Source organism: Bos javanicus, chromosome 9 (assembly GCF_032452875.1).
Source record: "Bos javanicus breed banteng chromosome 9, ARS-OSU_banteng_1.0, whole genome shotgun sequence".
NCBI lineage: Eukaryota > Metazoa > Chordata > Mammalia > Artiodactyla > Bovidae > Bos > Bos javanicus.
The window spans coordinates 100007363-100021874 of record NC_083876.1 but is presented as its reverse complement, the minus strand read 5'-3'; the positions used below and the strand labels follow the sequence as shown (position 1 = coordinate 100021874).

The following is a 14512-nucleotide window of genomic DNA, read 5'->3' as shown; positions in this document are numbered from 1 at the left end:
AACAAACTCAGAAAAAACCTAATGTGAGAAAAAAATGTACAGAGACTCAGTAAGATATGAAGCATCAGGAGGCCAAATATATACTGGAACTGAATATACTGAATATATACTGAATAAATTGGAACTCTAGAAAAAGGGGGGTACAGGAAAATGTGTGATGAAATATGGCCAGTTGTTTCATGAATTAATAAAAAATGTAAATTCAGTTCAGTTGAGTCCCTCAGTCATGCCCGGTCATGGACTGAAGGACTGAACTGAAGTAAACAGCAATGTGTCAGGCCTCCCCGTCCATCACCAACTCCCGGAGTTACCCAAACTCATGTCCATTGAGTCTGTGATGCCATCCAACCATCTCATCCTCTGTCATCCCCTTCTCCTCCTGCCCTCAATCTTTCCCAGCATCAGGGTCTTTTCAAATGAGTCAGCTCTTCACATCAGGAGGCCAAAGTATTGGAGTTTCAGCTTCAGCATCAGTCCTTCCAATGAATATTTAGGACTGATTTCCTTTAGGATTGACTGGTTGGATCTCCTTGCAGTCCAAGGGACTCTCAAGAGTCTTCAGCACCACACTTCAAAAGCATCAATTCTTCAGCGCTCAGCTTTCTTTATAGTCCAACTCTCACATCCATACATGACTCCTGCAAAAACCATAGCTTTGATGAGATAGACCTTTGTGGACAAAGTAATCTCTGCTTTTTAATATACTGTCTAGGTTGGTCATAACTTTTCTTTCATGGAGCAGGAGTCTTTTAATTTCATGGCTGCAGTCATCATCTGCAGTGATTTTGGAGCCCCCCAGAATAAAGTCTGTCACTGTTTCCATTGTTTCCCCATCTATTTGCCATGAAGTGATGGGACCAGATGCCATGAACTTAGTTTTCTGAATGTTGAGTTTTAAGCCGACTTTTTCACTCTGCTCTTTCACTTTCATCAAGAAGCTCTTTAGTTCTTTTTCTTGGGACTTCTCTGGTAGGCCAGTGGTTAAGACTCTGAGCTTTCCCTGCAGGGCGCACAAGTTCAATCCCTAGACAGGGAACAAAGATCCTGCATGCTGCATGGCATGGACAAAAAAAATACAAGCTGTAAATACACAGATGCGAAAAGCTTAATGAACCATAAGCAGCTGAAATAGGAAGAAAAATACAGAACTGGTGAAAGTAAAATTGTTTAAGTCTATAGAAAATTATTTAAAAAATAACATCCAAAAAGACCTACATACATAAGGAAAAGGAAAAGTACAGGTGACTCCTCATCAGAAATCCTAGTTAGAAAACCAGGATGACCACGTTTAATGCAAAATAAGAAGGAAAGAAGAATTCTACACCTAGTCAGCTTTTAAAAACATGGGTGATATTAAATGTTTGAGGTACAGACAATTAACAAACTCATCACCAGTAACCAATGAAGTATTTAGAAAGTCATTCAATCAAAAGACAGTTAGACCAGACGGAAATGTGGATCTATACAAAGGATTTAAGATCACTAGGATCTATAAACGTCAGTAATAAGACATATCTTCTTATTTGAAGTTCATTTAAAAGATAATGGAGGTGCTTCAAATTAATAATACCAGCTTCCACATCAAGAAATAGGAAGTGGATAACAAAATAAATTCAAAATGAACATAAGGAAGAAAATGAAATAGAAAAGAAATCAATGAAATCAAGAGCAAAAATAATGGAAAAATCAGTCAAACCAAAACCTACCTCTGTAAAAATAACAATGAAATGACGACCTTTTATCAAAACTGATAAAAGAAAAAAAAAAGAGGAGACACAAATGGCTAATATCAGGAGTCCTGTAGAGGATAATGAGAAGAGATCCCAGAGACTTTACAAGAATCACCACGAATACTACAAACACCTATCAGCACATGAATTTAGCAGCTTAGATAAAAGGGCTCCTTGACAACTACACATAACCAAAGTCCCTCAGGAAGATTCAATCCTGCCGAACATAAAAGAAGAAATAGCAATTCAGCACAGTCTGCACCAGAGATAGAATAGGAATGAACATTTTTCAACTCATTTCATGACGCCAGCTTTGCCCTGATCTTAAAACTAGACAAAACAAGTACAAAAAAAAACAAAAAACAAAACCCACTATAGAATATTATCCTGTAAGAGCTTAGACACAAAAATCCTCAGCATAAATGGTAGCAAATCTAGTTTTTTGTGTATAGATAGATTGATATAAATTTATATTGGTATAAATTTAGATGGATGGATGGATACACACATTCATACATAAATACATAGACAACTAGAAATCTAAAGAATAGCATGTTTCTTTTGTGGCTCAGCTGGTAAATAATCCACCTGCAATGTGGGAGACCTGGGTTCAAACTCTGGGTTGGGAAGATCCCCTGGAGAAGGGAAAGGCTACCCACTCCCGTGTTCTGACCTACCCATTCCAGAAGCAACAGGTAGAACTGGACATGTAACAATGAACTGGTTCCAAATCAGGAAAGCAGTACTTCAAGGCTGTATATTGTCACCCTGTTTATTTAACTCATATGAAGAGTACATCATGAGAAACGCTGGGCTGGCTGGATGAAGTGCAAGCTGGAATAAAGATTGCTGGGAGAAATATCAATAACCTCAGATATGCAGATGACACCACCCTTATGGCAGAAAGTGAAGAGGAAATAAAAAGCCTCTTGACGAAAGTGAAAGAGCAGAGTGAAAAAGCTGGCTTAAAAGTCAACATTCAGAAAACAACAATCATGGCATCTGGTCCCATCACTTCATGGCAAATAGATGGGGAAACAGTGGAAACAGTGACACTTTATTTTCTTGTGCTCCAAAATCACTGCACATTACTTTGCCAACAAAGGTCCATTTAGCCAAAGTTTTGATTTTTCCAGTAGTCATGTATGGATATAAGAGTTGGACCATAAAGAAAGCTGAGTGCTGAAGTATTATGCTTTTGAACTGTGGTGTTGGAGAAGACTCTTGAGAGTCCCTTGGACTGCAAGGAGATCCAACCCGTCCATCCTAAAGGAGATCAGTCCTGAATGTTCATTGTAAGGACTGAGGTAGAAGCTCCAATACTATGGCCACCTGATGCGAAGAACTGACTCATGGAAAAGGCCCTGATGCTGGGTAAGATTGAAGGCAGGAGGAGAAGGGGGTGACAGAGGATGAGATGGTTGGATGGCATCACCGACTCGATAGGCATGAGTTTAAGCAAGCTCCAGGAGTTGGTGATGGACAGGGAAACCTGGCATGGAGTCCATGGGGTCACATAGAGTTGGACACGACTGAGCCACTGAACTGAAAGAATAACATGCCACTAACAATTCAGGTTTCTTTCCAAAATGTTAATGTTTTCAATATTCAAAATTCAATTATATAGTCCATTATATCACCTGTCTAAGGAATAAAACCCCACATGGTTGAATCAATTAGTAAAAGGAAGACATTTGGCAAATTATACCCATTCTTAAAACTCTTCCATGGCTTTTGATTGCTCTTAGACTGAAGAATGAGTTTTCCAAGTATCCCACAACTCTGTCAGGACTGGCCTCTGTGATCTCTCTGGTGCTACATGCCACAGTTCAATTACAGGCCCTGCTCACAGTCTCTGGGGACACGCTGTCTGTGTGTGTGTGTGTGTGGGTGGTCAGTCCCTTCAGTTGTGTCCACTCTTTGTGACGCCATGGAGTGTAGCCCTCCATGCTGCTCTGTGCATGGGATTTTCCCAGCAAGAATACTAGAATGGGTTGCCGTTCCCTCCTCCAGGGGATCTCCCGGACCCAGGGGTCAAACGTGCGTTTCTTATGTCTCCTGCATTGTCAGGCGAGTTCCTTACCACTAGCATCACCTGGGAAGCTCTTCTCAACCAAAACTGGCATGGCTTTGAAAGGCTTTCCCCGCATGTACATGTAGACTCTAGATTTAAATCTCTGTAGAGTTTAATCAGGAAGACTTTCTTTGGAAGGTTAGTGTAAGTGAATTCTCACTCTGTTACAACTCTTTATCCCGAATTAATTTTAGAATTGTATTCATATGATAATTTAAAGCTCATATACACATTTGTGCATGCTTATCTCTTTAGTTCATTCATCTAGCTCATACTAGGCATTAGTATTGACATATTTACTGACTGAGCCAATGACGCACTTTATAATGAGTTCAGCATTAAAAGTGTTTCATTAACGGGAATGTCTTCACTTCTTATCAGGCAGGGTTAACACTCTGGGAAAGTACATGCTAAGAATAAGTATAATTGAATCTGTTTATTTTGCACTTAAAGAGACCTTTTATTTTAACTCCAATGCCATTTTAAATATATTTATTCATTTTTGTTGTTTGTTTATGAAATGAACATTTATTAAGTTCCTAACATGTGCCAAGTGTGAGGGATCACCAGTGAATAAACAGACAGAATCTCTCAGATGTATGCAGCAAGCAGGCTTGTGGTTCTTGTTTGAAGAAAGAGAACACAATGACTGAAACGAACAGGTGTCTGTGTTCTTTCTTCCTGGATAATGATAGTTAACATAAAAAAGTGCTACGCATGCATAGCTAAAATATTTAAACCGTTTAGAAAAGAGTGAGATGAAAAATGAAAGAAATACCCCTACCCCAGTTCCCAGTTTATTCCCCTAAAGATGATCACTCTTTTAATTTTCTTATAACTCTTCCTGAAAAGAAAGAAAGAAAAAAAAAACATATTTTCTTGCTTACTTAGGGAAAAGAGATGATAATTATTTACTTCTGCTTTTTACTGAAATCATAGCATGGAAATTTTCCATATTAGCACACGGATATTTACCTCATTTGTATAGCAATGCAGTATTCTGGATTCACTATAATTATTATAACAGCTCTCCTATTGAGTAGTTCTCTTTTTCTATTGTTTCTACTCTAAAAGCATTTTAATAACTATGTAATAGGCTGTAACAAATAACTGGTCAGTGGAGAATGCCATAGAATAGTTAACATATTCCCAAATTATGATATTAAATACTATTCTGATCCTGTGATCATAGCACAGAGTCCAGTAGTTCAGTAACTATTACTTCCCTGTGTGTGGAAGGACCAGAGAGTCTATCATAAGATAGGGAGTGAGGTAAGCAGTCAAAAAAAATCACACTTGGAAAGTAGTTTTTCACTGTGTTCTCCTTCTCTTGGAGCAGAGATAAGTGAATTTCCATAACAATGTCCCTGAAAAAAGAGACAGTATTCCAAAGAGTACAGAAGTATAGGGGAAAATCCCTTTTGCCTGTTTTGTTAGCCTGGCGTTGAGGCAATGGAAATTCCTTTTGACCAGCAATTTGGGCTAAAACTCAGAATTTCCCACTGTCACCTCTCCGATGGTCACGTTTCCTTTGGAAGGCAGTTGATAAAAAGCTGAGCAGTGATTCTGCTCAAGGTACCGGTCCCCTGCTTTCAAGGGGCTGTGGGAAACCAAGACAGTCCACAGAATGCATCCCACGTAAGCACATTGACAAGGAAATGAGAGCGTTCATCTGAGACAGCCCACCAGATGCTGCGTGATATCCTGTCAACGTGGTTCACTTAATTCCGTCAAAGCCTTTCTGACAGCGTGGCAGTTTTCTCTTGTAACTGTCAAAGCTGCTTTTGTATTGGCAGGCTCAGCAGGTATCACTTTTTAGTCTCCTTTTTATTTTTTTCTTCAAGCTCACATGATCACACAGAGGCCATGAAGGACTAATCAATAAATCAACATGAAGGTCTAACGAAGAGGATACATATATGAGCTAACTCATTTTATTGTTTTAAAATATCCTAAGAGGACAAAGGGCTTCCCTCATAGCTCAGTTGGTAAAGAATCTGCCTGCAATGCAGGAGACTTGGATTCGACTCCTGGGTCGGGAAGATCCCCTGGAGAAGGTAATGGCAACCCACTCCAGTATTCTTGCCTGGAGAATCCCATGGACAGAGGGGCCTGGCAGGCTACAGTCCGTGAAGTTGCAAGAATCAGACATGACTTCGTGACCAAACTACCATCAAGGGGACAAAACACAAGAAATGATATATTTCTAGCATGGTGATGCTTCACACCACTTAATTTCTGCCTTTACATGAGGTTGGGAATGTGAGTTACATATTTTCCTTTTTATTTATTTATTTTAAACTGGAGAGTGTGTGGCTAAATATGTTGTATTCTTTCCTTAAATCTCCAGGATTTCTGACAACATTTTCCCTAGGTGTTGAAAGTGATGCTCTCTGGAGCTGAAAACTTTAAAGTTCTAACAGATCAATGTGTGGACATAGCAGAACCAACCTCAAGACTTAAGCTGTGAACGAGAATAACTAACAGACTGAAATATCAGTAATACGATTGTTCAGCTGGATTTTGACTTTAAACAATGTCAACACATAATATGTCAGAAAGTTTCTCAAAAATAAGATTCAGTCTCTTAAAGAGTTAGATTTTTAGAAACTTTTAAATTTGAAATTGTTTAAATTCAAGAGAAGTTGAAAAAAAAAGCAGCATTCCCAGATACCTTTGACCAAGCTTCCTTAAATAATAACATTGTACAAAACTATTGTACATGTATCAAGGGCAGCAATATGACATTGATACACCACATTTATACAGTCTTTCCTCCCAATCCCACGCCCTGGCAACTACGGAGTTTTCTCCATCATTACGATTTTGTCATTTAAAGAATGTTATAAAAACTAAATGAAAAAGCATATAAGCTGTTTAAACAACTTAACAGAGATAGACGTGGCATGTCCTCAAGCCACCCATTTGGAATATACCGTTCAGTGCATTTTGGGATACTCACAGAATTGTATAGCCCATTACCATAAACTAATTTTAAAACATTTTCACCCCAAAAAGAAACCCCATGCCCATCATGGCCTCCCCCCATTTCCATACTCAAAAAGTTCATACAGCATTAAGAAATCAGGAATTACTTTCTACTTTCTGTCACCCTGGATTTTTATATTCTGTGTATTTAATATAAGTGGAGCTGTACAATATATGATCTTCTGGCTTCTTTCAACTGAAAAATAATGGCACCAAAGTTCACATTTTAGCATGCTACACACTTTCATTACATTTTATTTTTGAATAATATTCTGTGATGTGTATATACCATATTTTCTTCCTTTATTTATCATTCAGTGGGAATTTGTTTGGTCATGGCTGTTAGGACTAACACTAATGTGAACAATTGTTTTCACCTTGTGTGTCTGCTGCGGTCCGCGGGGTCGCAAACAGTGAGACACGACCGAGCGACTGTCGTGAACTGAACTGAACAGTCTGTTATCTACTCGTTGAGTCGTCTGGTGGTGAAAAGTGGCCGTGAAAGTAGCTCAGTCGTGTCCAACTCTTTATGACCTCATGGACTATGGTCCATGGAACTCTCCAGGCCAGCATACTGGAGTGCGCAGCCTTTTCCTTCTCCAGGGAATCTTCCCAACCCAGGGATTGAATCGGAGTCTCCTGGATTGCAGGCAGATTCTTTACCAGCTGAGCTGAGGGAAGAGCTATGAGGGAAGCCCGAGTCGTCTGGTAACTGCACGTTTTATGGGCAAATCACATTTTGCTCAACTTCATGCTATGAGTGTTAAGTAGACATATTTTCATTTTTATATTATAAATACTCAGGAATATAATTGCGGGAACATATAGCACATATTCAGCTCAATAAGAAATTGCTAAGAATATACAGTTGGACTTAGAAAACCCAGGAATTAGTTCTTCAGCCTTAAGGAAATGTTGCAAAGCTTCCTGTATAGCTGAGGATGGTATTTTTCCAAACAGAGTTATGCTTTTGCTCAACCCAGTTCAGTTTTGAGAGTGTAACAGTATCTTCCCTTGTTTTATCTAGATGTTTCTTTAAGTGTTGTTGGTATTTGATTTTGTTTTGTAAGCCCTCACATTCAGATACACAGCCACACAAAACCACATGCCATAGATGACAATGTCCATCTTTGAGTGTTCTCTTAATAGCTTTTTCACCACGTCTTTACAATATTTGCATAATGCTTCTTTTCTTGTGCGTTTGTAGATAGCTCATACATATCTCCAGAAGCAGGAGCAAATTCCCAAATAAACGCCATTGCATCTCTAAACTTTTCTTCCTGGTCACAAAAGTAGTTCAAACTCTCAATCTTGCTGAACTCATTCACATGTAAATTATCAGCCATCTGAAGAAGGGCATCTAAATTTAATTCCTCTGCATGGGTGTTGGATGTCTTAGGGACTGGAAAAGAACTTGCTCTTCAACAAATCAGATGTGGTCTACCGCAAATTTAAACTAATCAAAGTTTCCTTTTTTTTCAATTATCTTTTTTTTTTCTTTTTTTATGTGAGGGTAATGTGCTCAGATTTGAAGGTAAAATCATGTTTCTGCAGGATGTATTCCACTAGTAGAATGACAAAACTAATCATGTTATTGGAGAAATCTGTTTCCCATATGTCACTACAAAAAGATCTTTAAATATGTATGTTTATATTCTTCCCATTAATAATGTAATCTTCAGATATTTCTTTAAATAAAATATTTAGATCAATTCAATGAAATGAACTCTAGTGAGTGCAAAAAAAAAGAAAAATCGCCAAGCAGTCTCCAGAGTAGCTGTAATGATCTCTCATCTCCCAAGCAATGCATCAGGATCTAGTTGTTCCATATCCTCATCAGAACTTGGCATGTATGTGTGTGTGTGTGTGTGAATCATATGTATTTATCACACACACACACACACACACACACACACACACTCACTAGTGGGAAAGAACCTGCCTGCCAATGTAGGAGACTTAAGAGTTTGATCCCTGGGTCGGGAAGATCCTCTGGAGGAGGGCAGCCCACTCCAGTGTTCTTGCCTAGAGAATCTCACAGACAGAGGAGCCCGGCGGGCTGCAGTTCATGGGGTCACAAAGAGTCAAGCACAACTGAAGCAACTTAGCATGTAAGCACATGTGATTCTTCAGGAACAAGTGGTATCTCATCATTAAAATGCTTTAATTTGCATTTCCATGATGGACAACGACATCAACAACTTTCCTGTGAACACTTGGTATTTCATATTCTCTTCCCTGATGTCTTTCACGTCTTTTGCTCATGTTCTAACTGAATTGTATTCTTACCATATCATTTAGAAAATATTTTATAATTATGGAAACAAGTCCTTGGTCAATTATGTGGTTTGCTGATATTTGCTCCCCATCTGTGGTTTGCCTTTTCATCCTCTTAACAAGGTCTTTCAGAAATCAAATGATTTTAATCTTGGTGAAGCACAATTTCTTCATTATGTTTCTACTGGACTGTGCTCTTTAGAGTCATATCGGTGAACTCTGCCTAATCTTAGGTCACATGTTCTTCTCCGTGTTTTCCAAAATTATAATTATGCTTTTTACACTTGGACCTATAGGTCAATGTTTTAAATACAATGTAGTTTTAATGAAGATTGTTGCTTGTTTGCTCTGCTTACAGACGTCCATTTTTTTCCAATATGATTTATTTAATACATTTCTTCATTAAATTGCTTCTGCCACTTTGTTTAAAAATTGTGTGTGCCTACCTGGGAGAAATATCAATAACCTCAGATATGCAGATGACATCACCCTTATGGCAGAAAGTGAAGAGGAACTAAAAAGCCTCTCAATGAAGGTGAAAGTGGAGAGTGAAAAAGTTGGCTTAAAGCTCAACATTCAGAAAATGAAGATCATGGCATCTAGTCCCATCACTTCATGGGAAATAGATGGGGAAACAGTGGAAACAGTGGCTGACTTTATTTTTCTGGGCTCCAACATCACTGCAGATGGTGATTGCAGCCATGAAATTAAAAGACGCTTACTCCTTGGAAGGAAAGTTATGACCAACCTAGATAGCATATTCAAAAGCAGAGACATTACTTTGCCAACAAAGGTCCATCTAGTCAAGGCTATGGTTTTTCCTGTGGTCATGTATGGATGTGAGAGCTGGACTGTGAAGAAGGCTGAGCGCCGAAGAATTGATGCTTTTGAACTGTGGTGTTGGAGAAGACTCCTGAGAGTCCCTTGGACTGCAAGGAGATCCAACCAGTCCATTCTGAAGGAGATCAGCCCTGGGATTTCTTTGGAAGGAATGATGCTGAAGCTGAAACTCCAGTACTTTGGCCACGTCCTGCGAAGAGATGACTCATTGGAAAAGACTCTGATGCTGGGAGGGATTGGGGGCAAGAGGAGAAGGGGACGACAGAGGATGAGATGGCTGGATGGCATCACTGACTCGATGGACATGAGTCTGAGTGAACTCCAAGAGTTGGTGATGGACAGGGAGGCCTGGTGTGCTGTGATACATGGGGTTGCAAAGAGTTGGACACGACTGAGCGACTGATCTGATCTGATCTGATTCATGCTCAACTATTTCTATTCTTGACAATGTTGACTATTACCTGAGCCTTGTGATCCTGGAAAAGAGAAAAGGTTCAGAAATCCCCTCAACTTGTGTGTTCTTGGACGGTGGATGTCTCACTTGAGGTCAGGGCGCTTTTCTGGAAGACACCTAAGGATGTGCACTGTGCCAGCTGGGGCTGAGTCAGCCAGAGTTCAAGTTCAAGGGCATCTTAAGGAAAATTGGATTCCAAGCTTTTTGTTCCCATTGATCAGTGGGGACAAACAGTTCAGATAATCATTCATAAGGAAAAGAGTGGGAATTTGGAGGGACTATTTCTAACCTTCTCAGAGGTGAACAGGGTGGTTTCCTAAGGCTAACCTAAGTCACAGGGCAGAAGGTGTACCTTTAGCAAAACCACTGCTATGCTGGATATCAACTGCTTTTCATGAGAAAAGCAGATACCATCAGAGATGTGACCATATAAATCCTGAGTTTTAACCTATATTGTTGCTCAAAAAAATTGTCACTGCTTCTATACAAGTTTAACAGAACATATAGAAAGAATTTTTCACTGTACACGTGTATATTATTGGAATATTTCTTCTTTTCTTGAAGGGGCATTCTTATGGAAAAGCGCCAAGGAAAGAGGAAGTATCTCCTCTCCAAAAAAAAGAGAACATAGTTGGAAACGGACTACTTTCCAATGTGATTGCATAACTACTTACTCTCTTTCTTATGACTTCGGGTCCTTAATGCGTAGGGAAGTAAGTTAGCGAACTGCTGGACTCTGCTGACGGAAAGGACTTCAGACCAAAATACTGTTCACAGTATAACATCTATGATGTTTCTTTTGAAATGAATTCAATATCCTTGTCTGGTATTCCTCACTGATAAAATGTTTGTCACTACATATTACACATTTATCAAAATGATGCTATAATAGAAAAAATAGAAAATTGGAGTTTCTCAATAAGCTAGTTATATTAATTATGGTATATCCATAATATTGCATTGCCATAGAAATGAGATAGATATGCATTAACTGACACAAAATTTCCATATATAACTTCACTGAAACATAAGCATGAACAATTATCATTCATTTTCTCTAATTAAATAGAATATATATTTTTTTCTTTTTTTTTCCAGAAAGAAAGAAAAGGCATATAGACCATACTTAAAGCAAGTGAATGAGATTACCTAGACAGAAACAGTTTTGTAGGAATGGAGAAAAGTTCAAGACTAACCTAGATAGAAAATAAAAAAAAGTAACAAATGAACTAGGAGAAGATTAATCTGCAGGGATCAGAGGAAAAGTATGGAAACGTGATAGCATGAAATCCAAGCTCAATGGTCATTTCAAGAAGGAAGGTATCTTAATTGTTATTGTGAGGGTTCAGAATATGAAGAGGGAGGGAGTGTTTTCTGGAGTTACCAGCTATAAAATCTCCCTGGGGAATAAAATGAACTGGAGATTGATTTAGAGAGAAGGAATGGAAAGAGTGAGTGAAAGAAACTTTCAAAAGACTGCTGTTAAAGAAAAAAACCTTGTAAGATGGTAATTGGAGAGAGATATAAAGTCCAAAGAGAAGTTTATTTGCTTTAACGAGACATTCTAAAATAGGCTTGTATATTTAAGGGAAAGAAATCAGGAGAGAAAAATAAGTTCATTCAGTAGGTGAGAAATTGGGAGCCAAAGTAGAAGGAAAAAGATTCTGTGGTTGACAGAACAATGCCCCCCAGATAGATCCATACCCTCATCTCTGGAATCTGTGAATCTGTTACTTCGATGACAAAGGGAGCTTTGCAGTTGGGGAAAGGAGCTTCAGATGGAGAGATCACCCAGGTAGATGCAATGGAATCATAAAGGTCCTTAAACGTGAAAGAGGGAGACGGGAAAGAGAGTCAGAGGAGGAGGCGTGATGACAGAAGCAGAAGCTGAGTGATGTTCTTGACGGCTTTCAAGATGAGAGGCAGTCAAGGACCGAGGTGTCTCTAGAAGGTGGAAAAGGCAGAGAAACGGCGTCTCCCCTGGAGCCTCAGGGAACACAGCACTGCTGACACCTTGATTTGAGCCTCTTGAGACATAGTTTCGGAGAAGGCAATGGCACCCCACTGCAGTACTCTTGCCTGGAAAATCCATGGACAGAGGAGCCTGGTAGGCTGCAGTCCATGGGGTCACACAGAGTCAGACGTGAATGAAGCGACTTAGCAGCAGCAGCAGCAGAGACATAGTTTGAATTTCTGCTGCGTGTGTCAAGTCGCTCAGTCGTGTCTGACTCTTTGCAGCCCCGTGGACCATAACCCGCCAGGCTCCTCTATCCATGGAATTCTCCAGGCAAGAACACTGGAGTAGGTTGCCTTTCCCTTCTCCAGGGGATTTCCCCAACCCAGGGGTCCAACCCACATCTCTTACATCTCCTGCATGGGCAAGCAGTTTCTTTACCACTAGCACCACCTGGGATTTCTGCCATCCTCCAAATGATGATGATACATCTGTGTTCTTTTAAGCCACTACTTTTGTCTGGTTTGTTTCAGAGACAGTAGGAAGCTGCTGCAGCTTCTGTCTGGTCTATTTCCCTTAACGGTTTCACATCTGAAATGTGTTTCTGGTGGTGGGAGATTATATTTCTTATTGACCTCTTTATTCATAAAACTATTTCATTAAAAGCGCAGACTTGATTCTTACTGAGAAAATTGCTTTCTCTTACATACACATGTGTGCTCAGTCACACAGTCATGTCCAACTCTTTGCAACCCCAAGGATTAAAGCCGATCAGGCTCCTCTGTCCAGGAGATTTTCCAGACCAGAATACTGGACACGGTTGCCATTTCCTTCTCCATCTCTTACATATAAAGACACCATTAAATATCTACACAATTAAAATATTTTGTAATCAGGTCAAAATTGACCCGTATAAAGTCAGATGTTTTCCTGTCGCTAATATATCATTTAAATATTGCAAACAAATCTGATACTTGTTTCTTTTTCTTATGCCCCAAAGTTAGTCATCATTTGTAAAACAAAATCCCAAGAAATTCCTGATAATGCAGTCTTAGGAGGGAATCCACAGTAGTGATATTTTACACTCTTCTCTGATAGATTAGGCATCATGAGTGGTCTTCAGGATTTAGTTTTTGTTCAGTCACCATATCTTACCCTTTTGGATGGCGTCACTGACTCAATGGACATGAGTTTTAGCAAACTCTGGGAGATGGTGAAGGACAGGGAAGCCTGCGGTGCTATAGTACCTGGGGTCACAAAGAGTCAGTCACAGCTTAGTGATTGAACAACAACAGTCTTACCCTTTCAGCCCATAAATAACACTGATAGAACTGTCCAACAGCAGATGCCATATACGCACAAGGGGGAATCCTTGTCTTCTCTGGTCTACAGCTTTTCAGGACACTAGTGTTGAGAAATGATTGCGCCCTTATTTGAGTTTCCATCATGCTATTATAAAATTTTTGTAATGAAGAATAGTTATAGATTTACTTTATTATTTTACCTAAACGATGAATCAAGGATAGGAATGTTCATAATTAATTTTTGCATTTCTAGCTCTAAGCACATTAACTGATACAGAACAGGCCCACAGCAGAGCATGAAGCTGCTTCCAAGGCAGTGTTTGCTGTGGCTTCACCATAGTGTTTGCACAGTACTGCCTATCTTTGGCTAGACTTCTACACCTGTGCGAGAAAAGTAAAAATAGTACCTACTTTGTGTGCCATGTTGAATAGTATAGGCAACACTGCATATAAAACTCTCCACGCAGCGTCTAACATAGCTTGCCTTCAGAAACAGTTAGCCAAAACCACAATCATCCTGCAAAATCATAATCTAATAACTAATGAATGTTGATATTGTTTCTACATGATTTTCTGAACTGAAATTCTAAGGAACAAAATAAGCTATATTACCTATCACATTTTATATGTGATACTTAATTGAAGGCAACAAATAAAGTATGAATAATTTAACCTGAAGAGGAATGTATTAAAAGCATATTAAGTGATTCACAAATCCTCTAGGAAATCTAAGGAACAGAATTTGGAGGCTACATAAAGAGAAATAATAATCTAAATCCAGTCAGTAAAGGACTTCCCTGGTGGGCCAGTGATTGACTCTGAGCTTCCAATGCAAGGGTCAGGGGTTAGATCCCTGGTCAAGGGACTAAGACCCCATATGCTATGAAGTGA

The 14512-nt window shown here is 39.3% G+C and overlaps 1 pseudogene; it reads right to left on the bottom strand.

Moving 5' to 3' along the window:
- Positions 1 to 7632: 7632 nt before the first annotated feature.
- LOC133254381 (regulator of microtubule dynamics protein 2-like) overlaps positions 7633 to 14512 on the bottom strand; it is a 61936-nt pseudogene continuing 55056 nt past the window's right edge.